Source organism: Lepidothrix coronata, unplaced genomic scaffold (genome assembly GCF_001604755.1).
Source record: "Lepidothrix coronata isolate B3197 unplaced genomic scaffold, Lepidothrix_coronata-1.0 Scaffold1, whole genome shotgun sequence".
NCBI lineage: Eukaryota > Metazoa > Chordata > Aves > Passeriformes > Pipridae > Lepidothrix > Lepidothrix coronata.
Window position 1 is genome coordinate 13,678,399 of NW_016690181.1, and position 8,428 is coordinate 13,686,826.

Sequence of the window (8,428 nt, forward strand, 5' to 3'; positions counted from 1 at the left end):
TCAACGTAGAATTGTCAAGAAGATAGTTTTGTTGAAGGAAAGCCAGAAATTATAGTATCATTCATTACAATGCCACACGTTCTTTATTTTGCAGTTACACCAGATAAGTACAATATACTCCACAAATTACAACCTCCTTCTAGGAAATCTGATATAAACCTGCAGAATGGAGGTTAATTAAGTTTATCTAACTAGCAGTTGCATAAAAGCTTAAATATATGAAACCAAAAGATTTACTGAGAGCATATTGGAATGAAAATACCCTTGTGTTTTCTTAACTGAAACTATATTGCTCCAAATGACCTTATGTTCTTTATTTCTAAGTCCACAATCCCTGCACTGAGGTTTAGCACTCTGCTAAAAGCCAGACTTACCAGGAGATGATAATCAGGAAATTATTATATTTGTTTAAATCTAACATTCTCAATTTTTGACCATGCTAACTACATGGTAAATACAGCTTATCACTGCAGAGAACCTTGATGAGAAAATTGTGTGTGAGATTACACTACTGTGAAGTGCTCGATATGGGGGCTACACTCAAAAGACAGAGCTTGTGTAGGAGGCAGCAGCCTGTTTTCTGAAATCTGTTTCACATAGGCAGCATCTGACATTGCTGTTTTCATTCTGCACTAGCTTTTGATTGCCTTCCTGATGATACTTGAAGTAGTTTACACTGAATTGTTTGCAACTCAGCCACCAGGTAAAGACTTCTCTGAAATGAGAGTATAGCCATAGGGATCTGACACAGAAACAGTAAGCTTGATGTGAGTGGGGGTGTGAATGGCAATGTGCAAGTGTGAAATCATCAAGAAACAACAAGAAGGGGCATGTGCAGCTTCTGAAGGCACCCGGATCTGAAAAACCAAGGGCTGTCTCCTGAGTGGATCTCAGGCCCATATTAGAGCTAGCATGACTCCAGCCATGCCTCCCAGGTGGACCTTGGAGCTATGCCACTGCTTTGTCTTCAGCCTCATCTCCTGGGTGGACTGTGGATCTATGTTGCAGCCTTGTTTCAAGCCTTGTCTCTGGTCCCTTTATTCTCCTGCTAGTCCTGGATGGCCCCCGAGCCTGATTCATTAACTTTGCCTTGTTTGGGACTGTCGATGGACCCTGTTATCGGTATCCAGGTCTGTGTGCCACGTTCGGGATCTGCACCCAGTCGATGAAGGCACTGCCTGTGCTGGGACACCCTCAGCTCCTGACTTGCACCACAGAGGCTACATGGCCACAACCATCTCCACCCTCACACACGTGAAAGAAGGAGTGAAAACAGTCTGTGAGAGAAAGTATGTGTGAAATTGGTTTGAAATAAAATAAACTGTCCCTTGTATTTGGTTTTGCATTGAACTTTGCTACATAAGCGTGGGAAACACTCAGGGTAACACTGATCTGCTAGAGATGTGCAGGGCTTTTGGTGCCCTTGATTCTGGAACTTGTTCCCTTATAATATGCAAAAGAGGTTGGATTTGTTAATCTTGGAGTGTGGGGGCTATTTACTGATCTGGGCATGAGTTTCTTCAAGGTAGAGAGGGGATGAGATGAAAAGATGCAATAGGTAGAGAAGCAGAGCTTCAAGAAACAGCTCATTGTAGGTTGCTTTCATTTGGCAGGGTTTTTTATTGTTTTTATTTTCATGTCTAATATAGTAGAGATCTGTAAAAACAACTGGGAGCCTAACTTTCAGAAATGCCATAGCCCTTCCCCAAAAAGGAAGTAGATCTTCAAACCAGGCTCTCAACACTGGGAAATAAATCCAAGTATTTCTCAGTGTGTCTGAAAAGAAGATGGTTTGGCTTCTGAGCAATATGAGAAAGTGAACAATCCATTTGATCTGCTTCAGATGCCACAACCATCTGCAACTGCATGTGGCAAACACACATTTCTCGGCTTTGCAGGCATGTATGATTATGAAGAGCTTCGCATATTTCAGTAAAATAGATAAACCTTTGGAATGCTCTTTTTGTTGTTTACTTATCTCAGCAGCGTTCTGTGGAACGATCTCCTCCCGGAAGGCTGGGAGGGAGTGCTCTGCTGAGCCTTTCAGCGCAGTTCAAAAGTGGATGAGAAGGGGCCAGCATGAACAACCACGGCTGGCAGCAGGAGAGGGTCACAGATGCTGCTATGAGCATGGCATTGTGCAACACCTCCACGCCATGTGGGCTCCAGCTGCTGCTGTACTAAAGACACGACCGCCATCTGCTGTCATAACCCACCCCAGCCAGGGAGCGCGAATAAGGGGCGGAATTCCCGCGGGAGGGCGGCCCTATCCGCCCCTGCCCACCAGCGACTCCCGTGGGCTGGAGCCTTCATTTCCCAGTTGCAACTTCGCCGCTTTCAACCTTGCTCTCAGTTCTTATCTCTTATTTATTTCTTTGCTCCCCAGCCGAAACAACAAACTGCTGTTACCGGTCATATGAGCTGGCGTGTGTATGAGCAGCCGGCAGTGACACTGCATGACATCCTTCTGGGAATGCTGCCTGCCACGTGAAATGGGGGCAGAGACGGGCACTTTGCCAAGGCAACTATACAGCCAGCTCATGTGCATATATCTCTGTATGTACATGTGGCACTGACAGCTGCTCGGTTGTGCTGACTGTTGTTTTCTATACACCAGAGTTTACGTTCCATGCAAATAGTTGGTCTCTTATTTGGGAGCTTGGGTGAAATGCAGGCAGGGGGGTTGGTTCAGGGTAGTTTCCAGGGCAGAGAGCTTACCAGTACTGAATAATCCATCTGCTGGAAACGGCTCCTGAATTGCGGCAGTTGTCTCTCAGTCCGTGTGTTTTCTCCTCTGGGATGCTCTCCTCGAAGTCTCATGTTTCTCCAAAGATCTAAAATCAGCCTAATCCTGCTACAGAGGAAAGCCCTTACTGCTTTACATCTGTCTTATTTGTGTTGTTTGCTTTCCTTCCAACTCCATAATATGTGGGCTGCTTTTTAATGTTTAAATAATGTTTTTCCCACATCTGCTGTGATGGTGATTTTTTCGTTGCTTTCTTTTTAGCATCTTTGCAAAGGAGATTATTCTTATAAAACGATATGACCACATATTATAGAGGGGTTATTTTTGTCTACTTTCCATACACTTATCTTTTCGGGTTTTTGACATGTTTAGCAACAGGCATTTTAAAGATACTTTTGTTAACTATTGAATAACTGAATAAGCTAAACAGCTAAATTAAGTATTTTCTTCTTCCCCCCCCCTTCTTAATCTTCTTTCTTCTTTGGTTAGGATAATACTTTGCAAATATAGCTATTCTACCAGCTGATGTTATTCAGTATCATTACCCTCACTTTCTACCAGATCTACTTTTTGTTCATGTGGGTTTTTTCATGAAGATGTTAGTATTTTCATCAGCAGTGTCCTGATTTGATGGGTAGCCCATAAGGCCCATTTCTTCACCCTCGTAATACAGTTTATCCATTGACCTCCAAATACGCCAACTGCACTCAGGCAGTCACAGGGTGCAGCATAGCTTGGTGGGGTGCAACTGTATTTCTTTGCACTTGTCCCTGGATCAGAAAGTTTCACAGTTCTTGTTTAATAACAAAGCTACAAATTGTCCTAAAAAATCCAAGACAGTTACTTGAAATCACTTTTAAAGACTCAAGAAGTTTCTTGGCATCCTCAGTTTGTTTCTATCCCCAGTGAACAGCAATGTAAAAGTGATATTTTGTTGCGGAGGTCAATAAAGCTAAGACAATCCCAGGGGAGGCAAGAAACTGGAATTCTTTATTGGACTCACAAATTCATATTTAAAGGGTTTAGGGTTTACATATTCAACAGGGGGGTTGCATATTCATTCTGTTAAAATTGAGGGGTTTCACAGGGATGGCATAAGGGAAAAACCCAGATTAACAAATCTTAGGGTTTTACAATTACATCACAGAAAAAACCCTACTTTACCTTGGAGTATTTTACAGGGGGTAACAGGTAACACAAAGGGAGAGATAAAACACAAAAGGTTTTCTGCACAGGTTTGATGAGAACAGGGCATGGTTTCTCCAGGCTTGGGCTGGACATTCCAAACCCGTGACATCAATGGATCCCTGTCTGGACTCTAGATGCAGGTTTTCCCAAGTCTCTGTCCGCCTAAGGCTTTGTTTAAACTTAGCAGTTTTTCTTTTTCTCATATCGTTTTTGGAATCCAACATTTTGTAATTGCCGTGGATTTGAAATTTTATGCATTTTAGATGACTGATAATTTTAGATCACGTACAGAGGAATTCACACTCTCCAAATTCAGTTTGTTTTGCTTACTTTCCTGTGTTAGGAAACTGTACCTGTTTCATGACCTGCTGAGCCATTAAACAATGAGGTGCTGGAGCTAAACTTCTCCTTCCACTGACACATATAAGTACCTAGAAATTAGTATCACAGAGATTACTTTGCCTAGAATAAATTATGTCAAGCAAGCTCATTTCCAGCTCTTGGTTTTAGAAAGACTTCTAACACTGTCTCACACAGCCATCCATCTCACAAGCAAGTCCAGAAAAACACAAATGGATAAATACAGAACTGAGTGTAAACTGGATTGGAATATTTAACAAGAGTCTGTTGTTAACTTGGTTGGACACATCAAGCAGAAATCTGCAGGGGCATCTCTGTAGCACCAAGCTGATATTTTCATTAAATAATTTGGATGGCAGAACAGACAACTTGCTTACCAACCCCACTGCCTGAGAGGGGCAGGAAGTGTTGGAGGACAGGGATAGGGTCTCAACACACCTGGCAAATTACAGTAGGGGGAAAGAAAGTAATTCAAAGGACATGCTTTCACTCTCTGCAGAATCACCAACATCACAAATGCAGGTTGTGGAATTACTGGTCTGATAGCATCAGTGTATAAACAGTCTTGGTGGTTAGTAGGGATCACAAACCAAACAGGAATCAGCCATGGTACTACAAAAAGGGAAAATAGCACTGGGAGTTATGTAAAAAGGAATATTGTTTGCCAGACTATTCTTCTGTCATATTTGGGGCTAGTAAACCTTCAGTTGGGGTATTGTATTCTGCTTTGGTTAGAATAGAGAATTAGAGGTCTTTTGAGGAAACACTGGAGGAATTGGAGTGGCTTGTCCTAGAGAAAGGGTAGACCCAGTAGGAGAGCCCTAAATATGTGTACAGTATTTCTAAGGAGAGGGCAATAAAGCCATCTCATCGGCTGAAAAGGCTCAGTGGGCAACAGAGATTTGGGTTACATGTTAGAAACTGCTTTCTCACGGTGCAGATGAAAAAACAGCAAGAGAGAATAATATAGGGAATGACAGCCTTCATTTTTGAGTTTTCAAATGCAGATTGAACAAGTGTCTGTCAGAAATTACCTAATAACCACAAATTACCTGCTTTTTGAGTGGGAGGAAGGAAACAATTTCCGTCCCGGTTTTTCTGACATTTTTGTTTGGAGCCAAAGGTCATAATTTAGACATCTAAGTCAGATATATAAATTATACATTTTCACCACCAGCTAATTATCATGCCGAGACACTTGCTTTCCACTTCTCTTCAACATATCATAAGCAAAAAAAATCTTAGTGATTAATAATTCAAATCAGAAGCAGCTATAGAGTAGACTGGCACCACGCTATGCAAACTCAATTTGTTCAAATTTGTTTTTTCCAAGTCCTAAACTTCTTTCAAGCATATATGGCCAGCTCTGAAAATGCCTGAACAGCTGATGATCCAGAGACCTGCCTGTTGAACATCAGGATGATTCAGTTCATTTAATAAAGGCCATATTGGAACACCCATTTACGTTACTGCAGAAAGGATGCTGGATGAAAAGGGGAAAGGGAAACTCACACGAATATTACTCAGTCACTCATTCAGAAAAATGCTAAAACTCAGGCTCTGAACAGCCTTTGATATTTGACCTCTGCAGATGGCCTGTAATTAAGACTCTAATCCTTTAAACACTTTAATACACTTCACTTCAAGTTAATAGGATTAGTCACATGCCTGAAGTGTGCATAGCTGGGGCAAAAAGCTATTGTTGAGTACAGCTGATTAAAAACTTGCAACGAAAACACTTTCTGGTGGAATACTGTCTGATATTTTCTAGGTCTTTTCTAAGCAGTTCTAGTCCCAAGTAATATCCTAAACTGAAAATACTTAATAAAAATAAAACTTAGGCAGGTTCTTGCTTAAAAATGTACACACAAAAAGAATAAATCTGTCTGAACTTTTTCAGCAGCATAAACTACAAGTTCTTGGGAGATTTAAGAGGAGTTATTTTTGTTTTCTGGAAGATGTAGGTTTAACTTCTCAGACTTTTACAATTCTTTCAAAGTTAGTTTGATGTTAAACACGCACATAATCAGACAGATCAGAGAGTTACAAAAAGGGGAAGAAACGTTTTTGTATCCTGGTTTTTATTTAACAGAAATGTCAGTTTGGCTTAAAAGCACAGAGTTGTTCCTTCTCTTGTTGCTGACAGACTAGCTGGACTTGGGAGTCCTGGCAAGCCTAGTCTGGGTCAGTTCATCACACTGTAAACATATGCAAAGATTGTGAAGAGTGAACACAATTTGGGAAGTGATTTAGGACACAGGGAGGACAGCTGTAGGCACACATAGCACGGAGCTTCCCATTTGTTGTTGCACATCTGCCAGAAAAAGAGGCTGGACCACGTCAAGGTGCTGTGCTGATGTGTAACACGTGCTCGATCTGGGTGTAAGTGCCATGGCTGCGATCTGGGAATCCTGACACAGCTCAGCATCACTTGCTACAGCCCTATAAAATGCCTGCAGTGCATGTTTACACAGGGTTATTATTTCTCCCATCAGCCCTAACACAGATGTAAATCCCCTCTGCCGAGGGACATGTGATGTCACAGTATTGCCATTTACAGGAAAGGGTAACAGCTGTAGTTAGAGGTTTCCACATACAAAAAGCAACATGCAACAGGTGACTGAAATGCCATTCCTGCCATCCCCTGGCCTGGCCTGGCCGTAACTCCTCTTTTAGATGCAGGGAGAGATTTTCTCCACTCATCTTCAGGATTGCAGTCAGCAAAATGAAGACTTCGTTTAGCCAAGTGTTCCTGCCAACTCTCCAAAGCAAGCAAACATAAAAGTCAGAGAGCAACAGTCATCACTGTGTCAATACTGCTGTTGTCATACAGGAATCTGAGTCATACTAAGAGGCCTCTAAAGGAAGGGCATAGTGGAGATACAAGAAATTCGAGACTGTGCAGGGAAATTCTGATGAAAGCACCACAGCAGTGATGGGGTGGCAGATAAGACTGCCAGAAAATGGCATCATAATCTTATTGACAGTACCACAGAGGGAAACAGAATTACAAAAATGAGAGAAAAATTGATGAACCAATAACTGCCCATGAAGAGAGACTGACTAGAAAGTCTTAAAACTAAAAAATAATTAAACTGAAAAATTAATAATATAAAGAGGGTAGGAACCAAAAGAGTAGATCACATATGAGTCAGAAATAAAGTCAGTGAAATGTCTTATGGAGATTAGAATTAAAAGGAGAAGAAAGAAAAGGATCAAGCTGTTACAGGACAAGGTGTTACATCAGGACTGCGTTCCAAGAAAAAGCAGTGGGAGATCAGGAGGAGTGTCTACCCTGCACAGGGTGGTGCCACGCAGAGATATCGGAGTAAGCATTACAGAAACAACTTCAGATCATCTGTAGTTCAAGAACTACAAAAGCCCTGTGATTTAACTGGTGCAGTGCCTGGCTCAAATAAATCATCCAGTTCCTCCCCTCACTTAGGGCCTCACTGGGCATCTTTACACCAGGCTGCAATGTGGCTTATAGCCCTACTCAGGAAGGAATTTCAGATATTGAGGGGGGGGGGGAAGTGAGGTCACTGAAGAGGCAAAGGGAAATTGGAAAAGCCAGGAAGGAACTGGAGGCACTGAAAGTGAAGAGTGGTCAAGTAACAGCAGTGTTAAAGAGTTTATGTTAAAGAATGACAAAATGAAGAAAAAACGCTTCCTTTCAGTGCCCAGGTTTCTATGACAAGCAGTGTAGAGTAATTTTACTCAGATGGATCTCAGATAACAGATCTAGGAAAAGAGCTGATATCCAATGCAAGTGAGGAGGAGTCTTCAGTCAGCTGGTGTTCTTGCACAATGTTCCAGATTGTTAGAGACCTGGAAAAATATTTGAACATACATACACACACAGAGTGTTTTGTTTGGCCACTCTGAGAGTCAGCATTGCTCCTGGGAGCCCTGTTTATCAGGCAGTATTCCTGCAGCTGGGAGCACACTGCTGATGTAACTGTGACGCCCCTAGAAGTCAAGCACTGATTTTCAAGACTCGATAAACCAAGAGAGATCACTGAGGAAACTTAATCCATATTCCTCCTTTGTTACAGGATTTCCGCCTGGCCTGTGTCCCCTCAGGGCCAAGCTGGTGGCTGGAGCTCACTGCTGGGAATGGGGGCAAGTGCCAGG